The sequence below is a fragment of the Pongo abelii genome, chromosome 3 (genome assembly GCF_028885655.2).
Source record: "Pongo abelii isolate AG06213 chromosome 3, NHGRI_mPonAbe1-v2.0_pri, whole genome shotgun sequence".
In the NCBI taxonomy this organism is placed as follows: domain Eukaryota; kingdom Metazoa; phylum Chordata; class Mammalia; order Primates; family Hominidae; genus Pongo; species Pongo abelii.
The window spans coordinates 3,609,176-3,630,529 of record NC_071988.2 but is presented as its reverse complement, the minus strand read 5'-3'; the positions used below and the strand labels follow the sequence as shown (position 1 = coordinate 3,630,529).

General features: G+C 53.5%; 1 long non-coding RNA gene across 1 annotated transcript; it reads left to right on the top strand.

Moving 5' to 3' along the window:
* Window positions 1-3,226: 3,226 nt before the first annotated feature.
* LOC129059231 (uncharacterized) lies at window positions 3,227-15,996 on the top strand. The gene is made up of 2 exons (XR_008524969.2): window positions 3,227-3,584; window positions 15,648-15,996. It is a non-coding gene; the product is annotated as an uncharacterized LOC129059231 (long non-coding RNA).
* Window positions 15,997-21,354: the final 5,358 nt, after the last annotated feature.

The following is a 21,354-nucleotide window of genomic DNA, read 5'->3' as shown; positions in this document are numbered from 1 at the left end:
TTTAGGCTGCGATGCTGCTGCTTGCAACCAAAAGATGCTGAGTCATACAATTCCATAGGAGAATCCCTCAGGCCCTCAATTTCGGCCGTAAATCAGTAAACAATGTTCAGGTGCAATTCTGAAATCTGTATCTTGTTTCCAGGAATTCAGGAGTGGAGACCCTGTAGACTAAGAGAGGCAAGGGCCGTGCAGGCAGGCATGCCACCCACAGCCACAGTGAGCGCTGACAGCCCGCAAGCCGGCAGGCTCTTCCCAGGAGAGGAAGCCTGGCACTCAGCTTCTGCATAATTAGAGAAATGGAAATTAAAACCACAACAAGATCCACTTCACACCCACCAGGCTGGCAAAATCTCCAAGCCGGGATAATAGCCAGTGCTGGCAAGGATGTGTGACACCTCAAATACCCAAATGCTGCTGGTAGGAGTGTAAATTTATGGAATTCACGTTGGATGGCAATTGGCAGATAGCTACATATGTTATATGCACGTGTATATACATGTATGTGTGTATGTATGCGTATGCTTATGTGTGGATGTGTGTGTGTGTGTGTATTTCCATGCACAGTCATGTGCCACATAACAGCACATCTGTCAAGAATGGACCGCATGTACAATGGTGGCCCCATAAGATTAGAACAGAGCAGACCTTGTACAGGTGTACTGTATTTTATCTTTTATACCATATTTTTACTACACTGTTTCTATGTTTACGTATGTTTAGATGCACAAATACTTACCATTGTGTTACAATCACCTGCAGCGTTCAGTACAGTACCACCCTGCCTGGGTTTGTAGCCTGGGAGCAGGAGGTCCTGCCATACAGCCCAGGCGTGTGGGAGGCGATAAGTCTGTGCCATCTGGGTTTGAGTAAGTTCACACTATGATGCTCGCATAGACAAAATCACCTAACAGCGCCTTCCTCAGAACCATCCCTGCCATCGGTCGATGCATGACTGTATGTGTATATGTGTATACACAGACATGTACATGTATACATACAGTGCAAAATATTGACAGTTGGTGACTCTAACTGAGGGCATGCAAGTGGTCCTTGTCTATTCTTTCAACGTGTCTGTTTGCTCGAAAATCCTCAAGGTAAGCTGGGGAAAATCATCTAAAAAAAGGCAAGAAAGGAAAGAAGTTATACACAGAATCTGCAAACAAATCGTATGCATAAAAGAAAACAGCAGCTCCAAACTTAGATGTATCAGTAATTGCATTAAATATAAACAGATGAAGAGCTCTACTTGTGAGCCAACGTCATTGACTCTGTGTGTGTGTGTCTGTGCGTGTGTGTGATGGATTTGTCTGTATGTGTTTTCTATTTTTTAAGCCAACATTGGCAGAGCAAATGCAGTTACCTGGAGCTGTCCAGCAAAGGTAGCCTGATACCCAGCATCCTCTGCATGTGGCATGTTTGGGGAGTGTTTTCTCTAAAATAACTAAGAAAACAAAACAACGCATTCACACATGGAGGGTGTCTCTAGCTGTCACGCCATGGACTTAGGGGCTGAGGCTTGGCTGACGCCCCCACCCCAGGTGGCACTGCTTGGCGCCCTCCCCAGCAAGGGTCTCCTAGCCTGGCTCACTGGGAAACCCCACCACAAATCACCCTGGATCTGCTTCAAGGAGAGGGGTTTGCTGAACTGCACTAACACACACCCCAGAGACCCAGGTGCCAGCCAGATGCCTTGTATTAGGTGACCTGAGGGATGGGCCATCCGGCAGCCAGACCTTCCTGTCACTGGACCAGAGCTCTCCTCCCTGGGGACAAGTCCAGTGGGAAGGCATAACCACAGGACAGCTTAGGAGCTGGAGCCAGGCCAGGAGAGGGGGCAGCTTCAGCCAGGTGCTCACCTCCAAACAGGGGCAGTGGGGCAGTTGGAGTTGGGGAGAGGAGACCCTCCACAGTGCTGCTGGGGATATGTTCACCTACACGTATTCTAGACTTCCTGGCTGTGTTGAGACTGGGATACCTTTGGTCAGGTGGCTTTGTCCTCCCCTCCATGTCAAATGTCTGCATGTCCCTCCTCTGCACCTGCCACCGCCATGTCTATCCACCCTACCCAATCCTCACTGACCCTGGAAAAGCCTACCTCCCAAGACAGCACTCAAGGTCAAAGGTCAAAAAAAGCCAGACACTTGTGGAACGCAGCCTAGGTCTCTTCTGCCTGGAAATTCACCTCAGAGTCTGTGCCTGGAGGTGCAGGTGCACCAGGAAGTTCCACCTAGAAGTGCAGGCCCTCAAGGGATTCTCACCAGGAAGTATGGGTGCATCAGGAAGTTCACCCATAAATGCAGATGCAGCAGAACGTCTTACCTAGAAGTGCAGGTGCATCAGGAAGTGCAGATGTGTGAGGGATTCTCACCAGGAAGTGCAGATGAACCAAGAAGTCTGCACCAGGAAGTGCAAGTGCACCGGGAAGTCTCATGTGGAAGTACAGGTGCACCTGGAAGTCTCATCTGGAAGTGCAGGTATGCCAGGAAGTCTCATCTGGGAGTACATGCACCAGGAAGTCTCATGTGGGAGTGCAGGTGGACCAGGAAGTCTCATGTGGGAGTGCAGGTACACCCGGAAGTCTCATGTGGGAGTGCAGGTGCACCTGGAAGTCTCATCTGGAAGTACAGGTGCACCAGGAAGTCTCATCTGGAAGTGCAGGTGGACCAGGAAGTCTCATATGGGAGTGCAGGTGTGCCAGGAAATCTCATCTGGGAGTACAGGTGCCCCTGGAAATCTACATGTTCCACATGAGGTGACTCCTGGGCCTGCTTTCTGATTCTGTTTCCAGCCCTGCCGACATTAATCCACCACCCCAGTGTCTCTCAGCTCTAAAGTCATGACCCCCTCACACTCCACCCTTCTGGCCTGGCCTATGCCTCTTTGCCCCTGTGACAGGGAAGGGTGGCGGAGCAAGTGCTGCCCATAGGAGTCCCGGGCTGGCCGGTGATGGCCACCTTGGGCCCAGGCCTCCTCCTCTTGTGAGGAGGCAGGCAGACAGCCAGTGATGCCTGGGCACCCTTCTGACACTGTGCCCTTCAGGGAGGACAGGAGTGCCAGGCCTGGGGGTGGAATATGGAAGCCTCAGAAGTTGCCTGCTCTAAGAGCATGGGGGGCTGGGCCAGGCTTTCTGCCCAGCCGGGAGGACCCAAGGGCCCCTTGTTTCCGAGGGCCCCTTGTTTCCGAGGGTCCCTTGTTTCCGAGGGCCCCTTGCTTCCGAGGGCCCCTTGTTTCCGAGGGCCCCTTTTTTCTGAGGGCCCCTTGTTTCCGAGGGGCCCTGCACTTTCTGAGGAACTTCCTTGGATTCAGGCCTCTGCCACGTCTCAAATTCTCTGCCTGCTTCTGCTACACGCAGCCATGAGGTGGGGCCCACCCAGCAGCTCCCAGCTCCATGACAGCGAGGCCACGGCCATCTCCAAAGACCACAGTGGCCTGTCCACGTGGATGTGACATCTTTACTGCCCACTGCTGAGACCTTTCTGCCTCTTGTTTCCGTGCTGGGGTGTTCAGGGAAGGCCTGCCATGCCCAGGGCCTCGGGACAGAAGCTCCATTTTCACCAGAAGCTGAGAATGAAAGGAAGGTTCAGGTAGGTGCAGAGGTGAGAATCCTGCAGGGGCTGAGCCGGCCCAGCCCAGCCAAATCCCAGCCCGGGGACCAGGGGCAAACTGTTTAACCTCGGTGCCCACAGTTATAAAGCAGCAGTGATGGCAGCTCCAGGCTCCCACACACTTAGACAGGCGCATGGTGGCCTAAGCTAAGGCAGGCCGCCTGCCCAGGGCCCCCGCTGCTGCGGCTGCGTTCCTTGTTGGTGCTGTTGGCAGTGTCCTATCAGAACCACCCGGGCACACGCCACAGCAGGAAAGCCGGAAGTCTCATCTGGGACTCTCATCTGTGGCTTCCGCCCTGGCAGAGCCATCTGGGCTGTTCTGAGCACAGGTTCACCCACGACCTAAGGAACGGGAAACTCCTCACATTCGACGCCTCTTAGCTTGTTTTAAACAAGGTCCACGGCTTCCATTTCCCTACACTATGGCAGGCCATGAGCTTTACTCATGCCTCCCACACAACAAAATCAAATAAAATAAATCCTGGGTAATTTGTGAACATTTCTTTAAAGTATTGATCAACTGACAAAGAAGCTTTATTCCAAGAGCTCGGGTTAGAGTTCAGTAGGGACTGACAGGGCCTCCAGGAACACGGCAGACGTAAACACAGATCCCTTCTGTACCACAGGACCCCCAGCACTTTGGGAGGCTGAGGCTGGCAGATCACCTGAGATCAGGAATTCAAGACAAGCCTGACCAATATGGTGAAACCCAGTCTCTACTGAAAATACAAAAATCAACCATGCATGGTGGCATGCACCTGTAGTCCCAGCTACTTGGGAGGCTGAGGCAGGAGAATTGCTTGAACCCGGGAGGCAGAGGTTGCAGTAAGCCGAGATCGCCCCATTGCACTCCAGCCTGGGTGACAGAGCGAGACTCCGACTCAAGAAAAAAGGAATTCAGATAATCAGATAATGGCCTTATCACACACAGAGGACGAGAAATTAGAGGACCAAAAAGATTCGAAAAATAACTATGCCCACCCTGAGAAGCTCTCCTAGAATGAAAATACATAACTGAAATTCAAAGGCAATGAATGCATTTAACTGCAGAGCAGACACAGCAGAGGAGAGGATGGATGAGCCTGGGAGAAGTGGAAGCCGTTCTCCATGCAGCACAGGAAGTCAGACAGAAAGTGCGGAGGAGAAAATGGGAGGAGGGGAAGCCGGCAGAAAGGGCCTGGCACACATCCACGTTGACCCCCGGAAGGATAGAGAGGAAAATACAGAGTAAAGTCTGAAAAGAGGGTGACTGACCACAGGTCTGTCTGATTCTGTCAAGAACAATTCAGAAGGAGCTGCAAATAAAGCACTTGGGTTAATGAGTTTGGCAGGTTTGCCAGATACAAACCAAAATGCAAACATCTGTTGTGTTGCCATATATGAGCAACAAAAAAAATAGAAACTATAACTTTTTAAATGATGCTGTATTAGGGCTGGGCGTGGTGGCTCATACCTGTAATCCCAGCACTTTGGAAGGCCAAGGCAGGCAAATCACTTGAGGTCAAGAGTTCAAGACTAGCCTGGCCAACAAAGCGAAACCCCATCTCTACTAAAAATACAAAATTAACCGGACATGGTGGCACACACCTGTAGTCCTAGCTACTCAGAAGGCTGAGGCACAAGAATCGCTTGAACCCAGGAGGCGGAGCTTGGCAGTGAGCCAAGATCATGCCACTGCACTCCAGCCTGGGTGACACAGTGAGACCCTGTCTCAAAAAAAAAAACAAAAAAAGATACTGTATTAGTTAGGATTCTCCAGAGAAACAGAACCAACAAGATGTGTGTGTACGTGCATGCATGCATGTGCCTGTGTGTGTACGCATCGTGCATGTGTGTGTGTGCGCATGTGTTTGTGTACACAGAGAGATTATTAATTTTTTTTTTGAGACGGAGTTTCGCTCTTTCACCCAGGCTGGAGTGCAGTGGTACGATCTCAGCTCACTGCAACCTCTGCCTCCCAGTTTCAAGTGATTCTCCTGCTTCAGCCTCCCAAGTAGCTGGGATTACAGGCACCCACCACCACCCCCAGCTAATTTTTGTATTTTTAATAGAGACGGAGTTTCACCATGTTGGCCAGGCTGGTCTCAAACTCCTGACCTCGTGATCCACCTGCCTTGGCCTCCCAAAGTGCTGGGATTACAGGCGTGAGCCACTGATTTTTTTTAAGGAATTGGCCCACACAATTGTGGAGGCGTAGCAGGTCCAAAGTTTGCAGGGCAGGCCGACAGTCTGGAGACTCAGGGAGCCGTTGGAGTTTGAGTCCAAAGGCCGCTCGCTGGCAGAATTCCCTCTTCCCTTGGGGAGGTCAGTCTGTGTTCTAGTCAGGCCTTCACCCGATTGGACGAGGCCCACCCACATCATGGCGCGCCCTCTGCCTAACTGAAGGTCAACTGATTTCACTGTGTATCTTATCCGAAAAGCAGCCTCACGGCAACATCCTGACCAAGTACTTGGGCACTGTGGCCCAGCCAAGCTGGCATACGATTAGCCATCACAGACCAGTACACTAGTACAGATGGCAAGAAATAGCTAGGAATAAACCTAACAAAATACGTGCAAGATACACAGAGAACAAATATGAAATTTTACTGCATGTCATTAATGAATATTTAAATAAATGCAGAAATAAAATATATTTGTTTTCGAAAAATAAACACGTATCTGGATTGGAAAACTCAATATTATAGAGATACCAATTTTTCCCCAAAATGATTTGTAGAGCCGCTATAATGCCAATCACAATCCCAAGTGGTGTGTGCATGTGTGTGGGTGTGCATGCATGTTCATATGTGTGTGTGCATGCGTGCATGTATATGCATGTGTGTATGCATGGGGGGGTGTGTTTGTGCGTGTGTGTGTGTTTGTAGACTTTAACAAGATGATTCTAAAATTTACATGGAATTAGAGCAGGCACCACCGTGAACCTATTCTGATTCTGGTGCTGGGTGAAGATCTTTTTTAACTTTTTAAAAAGAGCCAGGAATAGCCAAAATATTCTTAGTGAAGAACAAAAAGTGGGAAGGTTGGTCTTTCTGTTCCCTAAGATTTCCTTTAAAGCCTTAGCAAAGCAGACAGTTAGGTATTGGCGCACAGGTAATGCATACCAGATGGAAACAGAGCAGGCCTGGCCGCTGGAGGAGAGAGGCAGATCGATGGGGACAAGACAGTCCCATTTAAAATCAGTTTGGAGAACTGATTATCCATAGAGGGAAAAATATTACTTACACTCCTGCTCTGCACTGTCCACAAAGGTCAATGCTGAGAAAAAATAATTATAAATCAAAAATCAACACCAGGTGGATTAAATATAAAAGATGAACCCACAGATCTTTTGGAAAGGCATAAAGGAGAAAATCTTCTGACTTCAGAGTAAAGAGACATTCCTTAAGCAAGACACAAAGGACACAAGCCATAAAGCAAAAGAGGAATTAATTGGACTTCATTAAAATGTACTACTTTCTGTTCATCAGATACCACATTGAAATGGAAAGATAAGACACATGGGAGAAGATGTCTGCAGGACGGATAATAGGCAAAGAGTCACTTAGGAAATATATAAAGAACTCTCGTAACTATTCACCAAAAAACAAAAAATATTTAATGGACAAAAGACTTGAACAGGTGCTTCACATAAAAGAAAATCCAGATGGCAAATACATATAAGCAAAGATGCAGAACCTCATTCCCTCCCAAGGAAATGCAAATTAAAACCACAGCAAACTAAAACCACAGCTAGTGCTACTTCACATTCACTAGACCGTCAACATGGTAAAATCTCAGGAAGCTGGGAGAATTGCTTGAGCCCCGGAGTTTGAGGCCAGCCTGGGTGACATAGCAAGACCCCATCTCTAATAAGGAAAAAAAAGTTTAAAAATGTTAAATTCAGACAAAACCAAGTGTTGACAAGGATGTGGAGCAACAGTAACTTTTATAGGTTGCTGCTGAGTATGCACTTTAGAAAATCATTCAGCAGTATCTAGTAAAGTTGAAGCTGTCCAAACTGCTGACAGAGTAGCTCTGACTATTTTCAGTAAATACCTGCTTGGAAAAGATGGTTCCAATGTTTACAGTGGCCACAGCAGCATTTCTTTAGTGGTGCAGGCATACCATGGAATACTACACAGCCAAGAAAATGAACAGTGACATCTGCAAAGAGGAGTTGTCAAGCATAGGCTGAGCAATAGCAGCGAGTCATGGAAGCATTCCCAGGATGCGATCCCATCAGGTAGCATTCGAAAACAGATAAAAACTAAACATCTGTTTAGGGGTGCCTACGTAGGTGGGAAAATTGTAACTAAAAGGGAGAAAATGATTACCCTATAAGTCAGGTGAGTGGTCCCCAAGGGGAGAGGGAAGGAACCCAGGAAGTTTCTGGGGTGGTGGTAATAGCGTGTCGCCCAAGGGGCTCACATTACCATTCGTGTGTGCCATTCACTTCATGACAATAAAATCATATTGTTTACAAGGATGCCCTGCTCTGCCCAGTGGTCTGGGAGGGGCTGTCTGGCCCTGTGCAGAGAGAGTCCAGGTGCAGAAGTGCAGAGGGACCAGGGTTGAGCCCAGTTCTGGGACCAGACTGCCAAGAGACCAGAAGCACGGAGGCCAGGGCCCTCCCTGAAGGCATCTAATTTGACTGAGTCACGCACGGGGCTGCACGTGTGACGGCCACAGAGGCCCTGCAGCTGTGCCTGGCAGACACCTCCCTGCACCGGAAGGGCTCCACCGTCTCTGATCAGTCCCCGCATCGCACCTCCTCTTATGGGAGCCCAGGAAAGAGCCCAGGCAGGCACCTCTTCTCCTCCGAGGCATGGCACAGCCCCGGTCACAGAAATGGGAGAAAGTCTGCTTTGACCACCCTTCAGTGTGCCCCTGTCCCCACTGACTCAGACTCCAGCTCTGCCCCCCCCCCACAGCCCCCTTTGAGGACATATTGGTCCCCTCCCTTTACAGAAGAATCTCAGACTCGCTGGCGCTGCACCTACCCAAGCCCCACGGCAGGAAACAGGCTTTGCCTGGTGCCTGCACCCTGCCCCCTGCCTGTGCCCGGCCCTTTTCTAGAACATAATGCAGGACCGGCCCTGCCCACTGTGAGAGCCTGGAGGAGGCAGCTGGGTGGGGCAGGGGCAGGCTTTGAGGATCCAGGGGACCATCTCCACCAGGCTGCCCAGAGGACAGGCAGAGTGACCAGCAGGCTCCTGGCGCCAGAGGGACCATGGGCCTGGCAGATGGCGGTGGATGGGGACAGTAGGAGCTCCCCACGGGACAGGCAGGCAGAGGGTCTCAGGTGACCCTGGAGCTGAAAGCATTTAACATGACCACAGGGGCCGTGGGGCCGCAGGACCAGGGCAGTCCCGCAGAACACAGGGAAGACGGCTGATTCTCGAGCCCTATCTGGAGCCAGGGCTGGGGCCGTACCTCAGGGACCCACGTTGGGGACACAAACTGCCTGTCCCCAGGCCTCTCTGCACCCTGTGCTTCCTGGGAGGAGCTATGGGCATGGGCTGTCTACTGTGCCTTCCAAGGCCAGCTCATTATTCCTGGTCAGTCCCTGCAGCCCAGACATGGCTGTGCCAGGCCCTGAGGGCAGTGCAGGGAGAGCTTAGAGGAAAGCCCCCAGAGAGACTGGATTCCCTTTGGTGGGGCAGAGGCTGTTCAAAATGGAAAGCCACCCCCTTCTCTTTATTTCTCAGAGCAACACATTCAGCCCCACTTAGCTCTCTTCACAGCTGCAGTAGGACTTTGGTCTGTGTCCAGAACCCCCAGAGGCTACCCCGCCTCAATGCACACACATGTCGGGATGAGCCAGCATCTAGCAGGATGCCTGGTTGTAGCTCAGCACAGGCAGTGTTGGCAGGGGCAGGCCACAGTCCAGGCTCTGCTCCCACACACGCCCACACGCACTGACCCGTGGCCCTCACCAGGAGCCTATGAGGTCGGTGCTCCTTTGTCTCTGTGGACCAATGTCATCCAGCGAGCAAATAGTGGGGGTGGGATTTCAACCCAGGCCATTGGTACCATAGCCCACACGCTAACCACTGCTCATGATCGCCAGATCACTGTAGGGGGCGAGATGGCAAAGTCAAGGAAAAATGACAGAGCAGAGGGACAGGGCTAGTCTCTCCCAACACTGAGAAGTCAGAAAAGTCTGTGGGTCCAGAAGCAGCTCCCCTTTAGGTGTAGGTACTTTTTTTTCTAGTGTCTGCTGGCTACTAGGTCCTTTAATAAATATTTCCTAGGTAGATAGGTGAATGGGTGAATGGACAAGTAGATAAATGGATGGATGGATGGATGGGTGGGTGGATGGGTGGATGGATGGATGGATGGATGGATGGATGGATGGATGGATGGATGATTGGAGGATGGAAATGGGTGGATGAATGATGAATGGATAGGTGGGTGGGTGATGGATGGATGGATGGATGGACGGACAGACGGATGGATGATGGATGGAGGATAGAAATGGATGGATGGACGGATGGATGATTGGAGGATGGAAATGGGTGGATAAATGATGAATGGATAGGTGGGTGGGTTGGTGATGGATGGATGGATGGATGGATGGATGGACGGACGGACAGATGGATGGATGGAGGATGGAAATGGATGGATGAATGATGAATGGATAGGTGGGTAGGTGATGGATGGATGGATGGATGGATGGATGGATGGACGGATGGATGGTTGGATGGGTGGAGGATGGAAATGGATGGATGGATGGATGGATGGATGGATGGATGGATGGATGGATGGATGATTGGAGGACGGAAATGGGTGGAATGGATAGGTGGGTAGGTGATGGATGGATGGATGGATGGATGGATGGATGGATGGATGGACGGACGGATGGATGATTGGATGGGTGGAGGATGGAAATGGGTGGATGGAAGGATGGATGGATGGATAAATGGGTGGGTAGGTGGGAGTGTTAAAGGACAGGTGGATAGGAGGATAGAGAGAAGGGAGAGTAAAGGGTAAATTGAGTGGTTGGATGGATGGATGGATGGGAGAATAAGTCGGCATGGTGCTAATGTGATATTTATTTTATGTCCTCAAAGGCATTTTTTGTACATATGATACATTATTCAGAAATTACTTTGGGTTTTAAAAAATTAAAATTTGTACGTACTGATGATACGAAATCAGAAATGTATGTTTTTCTCCCTTAAACTATTGAGCTGAATCTACAAATCTTATCATTATAAGTTTAAGAAATCTCAAAACTCTTTCTAAAAGTTCTTTCATTAGCAGTACTTCCTACTACTTAATAAAACACCGTCAAAAACTTAATTACATTAACAAACTTAATATATTAGATCTTGCCTGACAAATCTTCCCAAATTAAGTAGTTCTTTTAAATTTAAAAACATAACTTCCTAATATGATGAAACTTAGATTCTCTTAAATGTTCTAACATTTTATATAAACTTTATGATTTCAACTGATAGTCATAAGTCTAAATCAGGTAATTAAGTATATATTTCAAATTTTAATTAAAAGGCCGAACTGTCCTTCTAATAACCCCAAATCTCTTAAACATCACAAATGCTTATAATACCAAACATGCCCGGATTCCTTCACTCAAAACTATAAATACTGGAAGTTGATACCATAAAACATTTCTGTACCTAAATCTAAATATTCCCTTGGGTTTAAACATTTTTTTTCACTAAGGAAACAACCAAGATATTTGAGTAGCATTATCTAGATAATTGGAGGTTAGAAAATACTAGCATTATCAGTTAGTGTGCTGATGGTATTTTCATCTACCACACAGACGGGACTTGCAGAAACCTATTTATGTTTTGTTACAGGGACTCCAGATCTTAGAGTTTGGTTTTGAACCCTCAACCCCATATAGAACTTGATCCTGTTCCTTTCATGCACATCTATAAACTCCACCCAGGGGGTTCAGATGGGTTTTGCATTTATCAAACTTCTCCATGATTGGCATAGTCTTCCTGGTGAGACCTGGAGTGTGGCTCCCAGGCACCCAAACTTGGCTGGAGCCCTGAAGCAGGCGCAGCTAATCTGGCTGATCTACTCCTTCACACTCATGGAGCAGAAGGGGAAACAGACCAGAGGGGCAGCCCAGGAAGCAAATTTGGATGATCCAAATCTCAAAGCTGAGTTGGAATCTGTGGACAAAGCTTCTAAGGTCATACCAGTGATGTGTGGTGTTTGGATGGATGGATGGATGGATGGATGGATGGATGGATGGATGGATGGATGAATAGATAGATAAATAGGTGGATAGAGGATGGATGGGTGGGTGGGTAGATGGGTAGATGGGTGGATGGATAGGTGGGTGGACCACAGTCTGATGGGTAGATGGGTTGATAGGTGGTTGTTTGAGTAGGTTGATAGAATGGATGGATAGAAGTTTTATGAGTGTATGGGTGAATGAGGAGTAGTGGATAAGTAGGTGAAGCAGTCAATGGGTAAGTGAGTGAATGTGTAGGAGCATCATGCATGAATGGGTGGGTGGATGTCACGGGTATTATGGATATAGGAGAGGTAGATAAGTATGTGTACAGATGGGTAAAGGGATGGATGTGGGCGTGTTATGGGGTGGTTGGGTAGGTTGACGGATGGATGGGTGGATAAGTATTGTGTTACATGGGAGGAAACAAGTTTAGTTAGGTTGGTGGGTGAATGGATGAGTGAGTAGTTGGATGTAGACATGGAAGCTGGCTGGCTGGGTGGATGGATGATGGGTGAGTGGATGGATGATGGGTGAATGAATAGATGGGTGGGTGATGAGAGAAAGGGAGGATGGATGGGTGGATGGATGGGTGAGTGAGTGAGTGAATGGATAGGTGGGTGAATGGAATAGGTGGATGGATGGATGGATGGATGGATGGATGGATGGATGGATGGATGGATGGAGAAAGAAAGAAAGGATGAATGGATAGGTGGGTGAATAGAATAGGTGGATGAATGGATGGATGGGTGGAAGGATGGATAGATAAGTGAATAATGAATGGGTGGACGAATATGTGGATGAATGGATGGATGGGTGGATGGATGGATGATGAAAGAAAGAAAGGATGAATGGATGGGTGGATGGGAGAGTGAGTAAATAAATGAATGGTTGGATGACTGGGTAGATGGATGGATGGGTGGATGGACGAATGAATAAGTGAGAGGATGGGTGGGTGATGAAAGAAAGGAAAGAGGAAGGGGTGGACGGGTGGGTGGATGAATGTATGATAGGATGGAAGCTGGCTGGATGCGGGGATGGATGAGTTGAATGGACAGATGGGTAAGTGGATGAGTAAGTGGGTGGATGGTGAAGGAATTAATAATGTTGTTATTATAAACATTATTATTATTACATGAATAAGTTTCCGGTTTAGAAGACTAGTATCCTTCTGAGAGCTCTCTCAGAAGGTCAGGCTCTACAAATTCGCTTCCTGGGCTGCCCCTCACTGGGTTGTTTTCCCATTTGCTCCATGAGTGTGAAGGAGTAGATTGGCCAGATTAGCTGCGCCTGCTCTGGGGGCCCAGCCCAAGCCCAGGTGCCTGGGAGTCACATTCCAGAACACTCGACCCCTGCCCTCTGGGGCCAGGGTCAGCAGCCTCTGGCCAGACCCCTCCTCTTAAAACAAGCTCAGGCAGGGAGAGAACACTGCCCTGCTGGTGGTTGCCATGGAAAATCCTTCATTGCTTGTTTTTCTCCTCGACTGATTAAGGAAAGGGAGTCATAAAATGACAGGGCGTCACTGGGCCTTGCCGCTGGCCAGCTTTGACTTATCCCCTGACATTTCCCAGGAGCCAGCTAACCTTTTCTGCCACAAATAGACTGAAGTGGGTCCCTTGAGGCAGTCTAGCCTGAACAGAGTCCGTCTCAGGGGAGGCAAGGACCCGGGACACAGCAACAGGAGCTGGGTCATTCGAATAACCAGGAAGGAGAGCAGACGGTGCTGGGACCAAAAGCACAGCGAGGACCCTGAGGAAGCCACCAAAAAACAGCCTTCACAACAGTCAGGACTGCTGTGAGGACCACCAGGCAGAGCCCAGGGAGCAAACACCTGCTCTCCCTCCCTGGGGTCCCTGCTGTGTTCCCAGGCTTGACACTCGCCTCCCAGCGCAGCAGCCTGGCTTCTGCTCCTCTCTGGGCAGAAACGACACAGGGATGCTCCCCTGACAGTGTGCTGGGGTCCTAGGGGCCTTGGCGACGCCGGGGCAGGTTCCACCATAGATCCTGCTGCCTCAATCCAGAGGGCTTTCGGAAGGCGCCCCTGCTGTGGCATCGCGGAGGGAGGAGACCCGGGATGTGGCCCAGCAGGGCTGTGTATACGCCAGGAGGCCTCCGTCTGCCCTTCCAGCTGTAAATCAAGACTCACCGTGGAGAGGGAGGAGAAAGTCCACAGGGGCTGAGCCTCCTCCCCGGCCCTGGTCTCAGCCTCAGGATAGAAGACTTTAACCCCAGAAGACCCTCAGGAGGCCAGGCAAGCTGACACCCTCGAACCTGTGCCACGATGGGGGGCGATGGGGGGAGGACAGAGCCTGGAGTCACAGACCAGGAAACAGTTGCCTCAGCTCACCCAGGGTCCCAGGGCCAGGACAGGGCAGAGCTGAGACCGAAGTCCCCGTGAGGCCACCCTCATGAAGGGACTCGGGAGGGTTCACTGGGTGAATGGATGAGCACAGCGAATGAAGGCCGAGCCCACGGCTGGGAGCTACCATCCCCGGCTTCCTCCAAACACAGACAGCCTGATGCGCAGGCCTCAGATCTGGGAGGGGGCCTGGGCCACCTGACCCCGTCTCTTCATTTACTGATGGGGAAACCGAGGGGCCAGCCTGCCACAGCAATGCCGTGGGTGCCTGAGTCATCTCCTCCTCCTCCTCCTCCTCCTCCTCCTCCTTTTCCTCCCCTTTCCTCTTCTCCCCCTTTCCTCCTTCTCTTCCTCTTCCTCCCTTCCTCCCACCCATCTCCCTCTCCTGAGCCCCAGCTCTGCTCTGCCACCAGGCCTTGTCCTTCTTAGGGTCCAAAAGAGCAGGTCCTGCCCTGGGGCCAGTCAGCACGAAAAGGAGTGACCATCTCTTCCTCCCAAGGACAGGGACTCTGTGCCCCAGGCACTCCGAGGTCAAACCTGGCTCCCACTCAGACTATGAAGACAGTATCCACTGGGTCAGAGTCATGAAGCCACAGGTCCCAGGGGACAGCTCAGGTGGCCTCAGGGCCAGACTGGCAGGCTGCCCTTTGCCTCCTGTTAGCACAAATGCCCCTCCCCTCAGGCCTGAACTCTGACATGAGCCAGTGGGCACCAGGCCCTGACAGGAACAGGAGGAGGCCACAGCCATCCTCAGGAGAGAACAAAGGACACACAAGCCTCCAGGGAGAGCAGTGGGTGGCAGTGACAAGAGGGGCTACTCAGGATTCATGAGCGAGGGCCAGGCAGTGTGGCCACCTTGGAGAAGCCGCTGCACCTATCCAAGCCCAGGTTTCCCTGCTGAAGGCAGCACCGTCATCTCCTCCTGGGGGTGTTGAGTGGGTCATCCCAGGCCAGGGAGGTCGAAGGGCTCTGTGAGCTGTGAAGCCCTGGGCACCTGTGGGGCGGGGGCATTCGTCCTGAGGTCAGGCTGCCCTGGAGGGCGGAACACCTATGCACTGTTCCAGAGGGAGGGGTATGGTGTCCAGTGAGGCCCAGTTCCCCGAGCCTTTCCTGATGGCACTGGAAGACAGGCAGCATCCCAGAAGCACATAAAAGGCCCAGGGGCTGGTGCTGGGGGCACATGGCCGGGGCGACCCTGGGCTGGGCTGTGTACCCCCGGAGCACTGCAGCAGACAGAGCAGGGATGCGAGCTCCAGGGTCCCGGGGTCCATCTCCTTCCCTGCATCAAACCCCTCTCTGCTGAAAATCCCTGGAGTGGTTCCTCCATCCTGCTCTGAACCTCCTTGACTGATCCTACTGACCAGTGCACTGCACAGCTGCCTGGAGGCCAGAAGATTCCATACGTCTCCCTCCACCCGCCCAACACCCCCATGCCCAGGAGGTTCCCCTCCATAATTCTGGCTTTTCTGCGTGTTTTTCCAAGCACAGGGCACTGGAAGAATGTCTGCATGAGACACTGTTGCAAGCCAGAGCCCTCCAGAGGCATCCAGGAGAGCAAAACCTCCCCACTGTGTCTACAGATTTGCACACATTCCTGGGAAATAAACCTGCGGCCCCTCCTCTCCCCCAGACGTTGGTTTATCTTCCAGGGCAAAAGGATGCCGTCTTCCCTGCGGCAAAGACGGGGGCAGGATGGCTAGCCGTCCCCTTAGAAGATCAAGGGTTTCCTCGGCTGACACAAACCTGCTCTGTTTGCCCCCTGAGATGTGGGGGACAAGACAGAGGGATAAGGACATGCTGTACCCTGAGTAATAAATGGTCAGGACCCTCCAGCCTTGTCGCTTCCTTACTGGTCACATTTATGGAAGTGTGGCACAAACATGGCCGCTACTTGGCCACTTGACTGCGAGTTCCCGTGCCTCTCAGGTCACCGGTGTTTCTCCCTGGCTGTGCCCACACCTCACCTGGCCTCCCAGGCCCTGTCTCCCTGAGCTTCTCACAGCACGCTCCCCCGCGGTCTGTGTACCACCTCTCGGGCCGCCTTCCACGCCTTGAACCAGCGGTGAGAGTTCCTACCGCAGGCCCGGTGCAGGCTCCTGTGGCCCCGCTCAGCCCGTTCTCATCCTTCAGGGAGTCTCAGATTGTTTTTGTTTGTTGTTTCTTTTTTTTCTCCTTCCAACTTTTATTTGAGGTTCAAGGGGTATACACGTGCAGGTCTGTTACACAGGTAAACTGCATGTCACGGGGGCTTGGTGTACAGATTATTTCATCACCCAGGCACTGCGCATTGTACTGACAGGTGGTTTGTTGTTTTTTTTTTTCTGAGATGGAGTCTTGCTCTGTCACCCAGGCTGGAGTGCAGTGGCACGATCTCAGCTCACTGCAACCTCTGCCTCCTTGGTTCAAGCAATTCTCTGCCTCAGCCTCCCGAGTAGCTGGGATTACAGGCACCCTCCACCAAACCCGGCTAAATTTTTTTGTGTATTTTTAGTAGAGACCGGGTTTCACTATCTTGGCCAGGCTGGTCTTGAACTCCTGACTTTGTGTTCCACCCGCCTTGGCCTCCCAAAGTGCTGGGATGACAGACGTGAGCCACTGCACCCAGCCAACAGGTGGTTTTTCTATGCTGACCCTCCTCCCGCCTCCGCCCTCAAGTGGGCCGGTGTCCACGTGTCCATCTGTACTCAGTGTTTAGCTCCCACTTACGAGCGAGAACATGTAGTATTTGGTTTTCTGTTCCCGTGTTCCATCACTTGGACAGGAGTCTCAGAATAAACACAGCGTCCTCAAGATAGGCCTTCCCTGGTCCCTGGCCACTTTCCCAAAACTAGTCACTCACTCTCCCTGCCCCTGTCACTCTTTGGCATTTTCATTCATTCATTCATTCATTCACTCATTCACTCACAGAGCATTCACTGTGCCCCACACTTACAGGCTCCGTCTAGGCTCACAGGATACAGCCGTGAGCAGCACACACGCCCGGCAGTCACGGAGTTAAATCCCAGTGGGGAAACAGAAGAGAAATCAAACACGGAAATGGCCACTGGGATCTCTGGTGCTCTGCGCTGAGGTTAGGAAGGGAGGCCAGGGCAGAGGCCGCCCAGGTGTGGGCTGAGCTGAGCGGAGGGGACACATCACACCCCTCTCCCATCCGCCTCACACCCACACCCCTCTCCCACCCACCTCACACCCACACCCCTCTCCCGCCCGTGTCACATCCCTCTCCCACCCGCGTCACACCCCTCTCCCACCCGCCTCACACCCACACCCCTCTCCCACCCGCATCACACCCCTCTCCCACCCACCTCGCACCCCCTCTCCCACCCGCCTCACACCCACACCCCTCTCCCATCCGCGTCACACCCCTCTCCCATCCGCCTCACACCCACACTCCTCTCCCACCCGCGTCACACCCCTCTCCCATCCGCCTCACACCCACATCCCTCTCCCACCCGCGTCACACCCACATCCCTCTCCCGCCCGCCTCACACCCCTCTCCCACCTGCGTCACACCCACACCCCTCTCCCACCCGCGTCACACCCCTCTCCCGCCCGCCTCACACCCCTCTCCCACCTGCCTCACACCCCTCTCCCGCCCGCCTCACACCCCTCTCCCACCTGCCTCACACCCCTCTCCCGCCTGCCTCACACCCCTCTCCCACCTGCCTCACACCCCTCTCCCGCCCGCCTCACACCCCTCTCCCACCCGCCTCACACCCACACCCCTCTCCCGCCCGCCTCACACCCCTCTCCCACCCGCCTCACACCCACACCCCTCTCCCGCCCGCCTCACACCCCTCTCCCACCCGCCTCACACCCACATCCCTCTCCCACCCGCGTCACACCCCTCTCCCACCCACCTCACACCCACATCCCTCTCCCACCCATGTCACACCCCTCTCCCACCCGCCTCACACCCACATCCCTCTCCCACCCGCGTCACACCCCTCTCCCATCCGCCTCACACCCACACCCCTCTCCCACCCGCCTCACACCCACACCCCTCTCCCACCCGCCTCACACCCCTCTCCCATCCGCCTCACACCCACACCCCTCTCCCACCCGCCTCACACCCACATCCCTCTCCCACCCGCGTCACACCCCTCTCCCATCCGCCTCACACCCACACCCCTCTCCCATCCGCCTCACACCCACACCCCTCTCCCACCCGCGTCACACCCCTCTCCCATCCACCTCACACCCACATCCCTCTCCCACCCGCGTCACACCCACACCCCTCTCCCATCCGTGTCACACCCACACCCCTCTCCCACCCGCGTCACACCCCTCTCCCATCCACCTCACACCCACATCCCTCTCCCACCCGCGTCACACCCACACCCCTCTCCCGCCCGCCTCACACCCCTCTCCCACCCGCGTCACACCCCTCTCCCACCCGCCTCACACCCACATCCCTCTCCCACCCGCGTCACACCCCTCTCCCACCCGCCTCACACCCACATCCCTCTCCCATCCGCCTCACACCCACACCCCTCTCCCACCCACCTCACACCCACATCCCTCTCCCGCCCGTGTCACATCCCTTTCCCACCCGCGTCACACCCCTCTCCCACCTGCCTCACACCCACATCCCTCTCCCATCCGCCTCACACCCACATCCCTCTCCCACCCGCGTCACACCCCTCTCCCATCCGCCTCACACCCACACCCCTCTCCCACCCGCCTCACACCCACATCCCTCTCCCACCCGCGTCACACCCCTCTCCCATCCGCCTCACACCCACACCCCTCTCCCATCCGCGTCACACCCCTCTCCCACCCGCCTCACACCCACACCCCTCTCCCATCCGCGTCACACCCCTCTCCCATCCGCCTCACACCCACACCCCTCTCCCACCCGCCTCACATCCCTCTCCCACCCGCCTCACACCCACATCCCTCTCCCATCCGCCTCACACCCACATCCCTCTCCCACCCACGTCACACCCCTCTCCCACCCGCCTCACATCCCTCTCCCACCCGCCTCACACCCACACCCCTCTCCCACCCACCTCGCACCCCCTCTCCCGCCCGCCTCACACCCCTCTCCCACCTGCGTCACACCCCTCTCCCACCTGCGTCACACCCCTCTCCCACCTGCGTCACACCCCTCTCCCACCTGCGTCACACCCCTCTCCCACCTGCGTCACACCCCTCTCCCACCTGCGTCACACCCCTCTCCCACCTGTGTCACACCCCCTCCCACCTGTGTCACACCCCTCTCCCGCCCGCCTCCCACCCCTCTCCCACCTGCCTCACAGGCCTCTCCCGCCCGCATAGCCCTTCTCACTCTCATTTTCATGCCATTTTATTCCAGGTCCTCTGCAGAGCAGACACCAAGCGGGATTAAACGTGCAAGCAGACTTTAGAATGGAGGGGTGCACCCACCCCGAGTGGCAGCACGGAGACTTTAGAATGGAGGGATGCACCCACCCCGAGTGGCAGCACGGAGACTTTAGAATGGAGGGGTGCACCCACCCCCAAGTGGCAGCACGGAGGCCAGGAAGGCTGGTGAGCATGAGACCTCGATGAACAGGGGGAGGCCGGGCAGAGGCCCCTGGGCCCTGGGAGGCTGAGGAAGGTCTGCAAGGCCATCTGGATGACCATCAGCAGAGGCCTGCCTCAGTGTCCCGGCCACACAGGGAACATCTGTGACGTGGGATCTCAGCCTGGCCCTCTGCAGCTGGAGGTGGGTGAGCCAAGTCCTATGAGCCGTGGACAGATGCTCTCCACACTGGAATGTCCCCCGTCCCAGGCACTGCCCAGCCCGGAGCCCAGAGCTGCACCGGCATGCAGCAGATGCTTCATTGATGGGTGAGTGGGGTGTGTGCTAAGGGGCAAAAACAGCTGAAAGCCCCCCACCCCACATGCTGTGTGCACACCCCTTTACATCTTTCCATATAACTCAGGGACTCCATCAGGGAATAGACCATCTTTCTCCACCCCTTGACAGGAGCCTGGCCGTGCGACCTGCAGTGCCACAGAAGCTGGAGAAGCAGGCAGAGGGAATCATCCCCCACCAGGCAATGCTGGCGGGTAACTCGCAGTGGGACTCACCGAGTGCAGGCACAGGAGAAAGGCCTCTCTTCCTCATACACTCACATGAAGCGGAAGTGCAGGGCATCCTGGCACTGTTCTTGCAACTACGTTCTAATTTCCTCTCTTCTATTCTCGCTCCATGAGCCCCTCTGCAAGTGCCTCTGCCAGCATGGCCTGCTGCGGCACGATCCTCTCTGCCTGCTGTTCCCACAACCAGGATGATTCCTGGAGCTCCAGTTGGAGCATCCAGTTGGAGGCGGGCGGCAGACAGGGGGCAGCAGGGACAAGGCCACGCATGGGCCTGGGAGGCCCCGGGCAGGGACCTGCTTTGCGCAAAGCTTCGGGCACTGCTGTGCTTCTTAGGGTACCACCTCTGGCCATGTCCTGGGGCTGGCTCCCCCCTGCTTGCAGGAAGCCTGTGACTCCTCCACGTGAAGGTGCTGGGGCTCTGGAAGGTGACACTAGCCCAGTCATCTCCATCTCTCCAGCTGACATCAAGCCCAGCACCAAACAGGGGAGGGAGACCATCTAGAACTTCCAAGCCACCGGCTGACCAGAGAGACTGCCACCAGCTGAGACCGGGGAAGCTGTCACCTGATCCAACAAGCATCAGCTAAATAAGATAGCTGGTGTTTTAAGCCACCCAGGTGCAAGAAGTTTTATGCAGCCAAAGCTAGGGAGCCCAGACTGCTCTTCCTCGGGTCCCCATGGGCACTGCAGGCCGAGGCTGAATGCAAGAGCCCAGTCCCCCCGGAGATGCAGACGCAGCACCCCCCACACCTCCAGGACAGGGCGCGGGCTCCAGGTTCTGCTGCTGTCCGCCTCCGTCAAGTACACACATGAGGAATTCCACAGGACAACACGGATATGCTTCCATTCATCACCCAGCTAGTTCCCCAAACTGGAAAAAGATGGTGCTGTGAGTTTTTATTTCCCTACTGCCCAACAAAAGTGAAGGAGAAGGCCAGGCAAGGTGGCTCACGCCTGTAATTCCAGCACTTTGGAAGGCAGAGGTGGAATGATCACTTGAGGACAGGAGTTTGAGAACAGCCTGGGCAACATGGCGAAACCCCATCTCTACAAAAATAAAAAATTAGCCAGGCATGGTGGCATGCACCTGTAATCCCAGCTACTTGGGAGGCCGAGGGGGT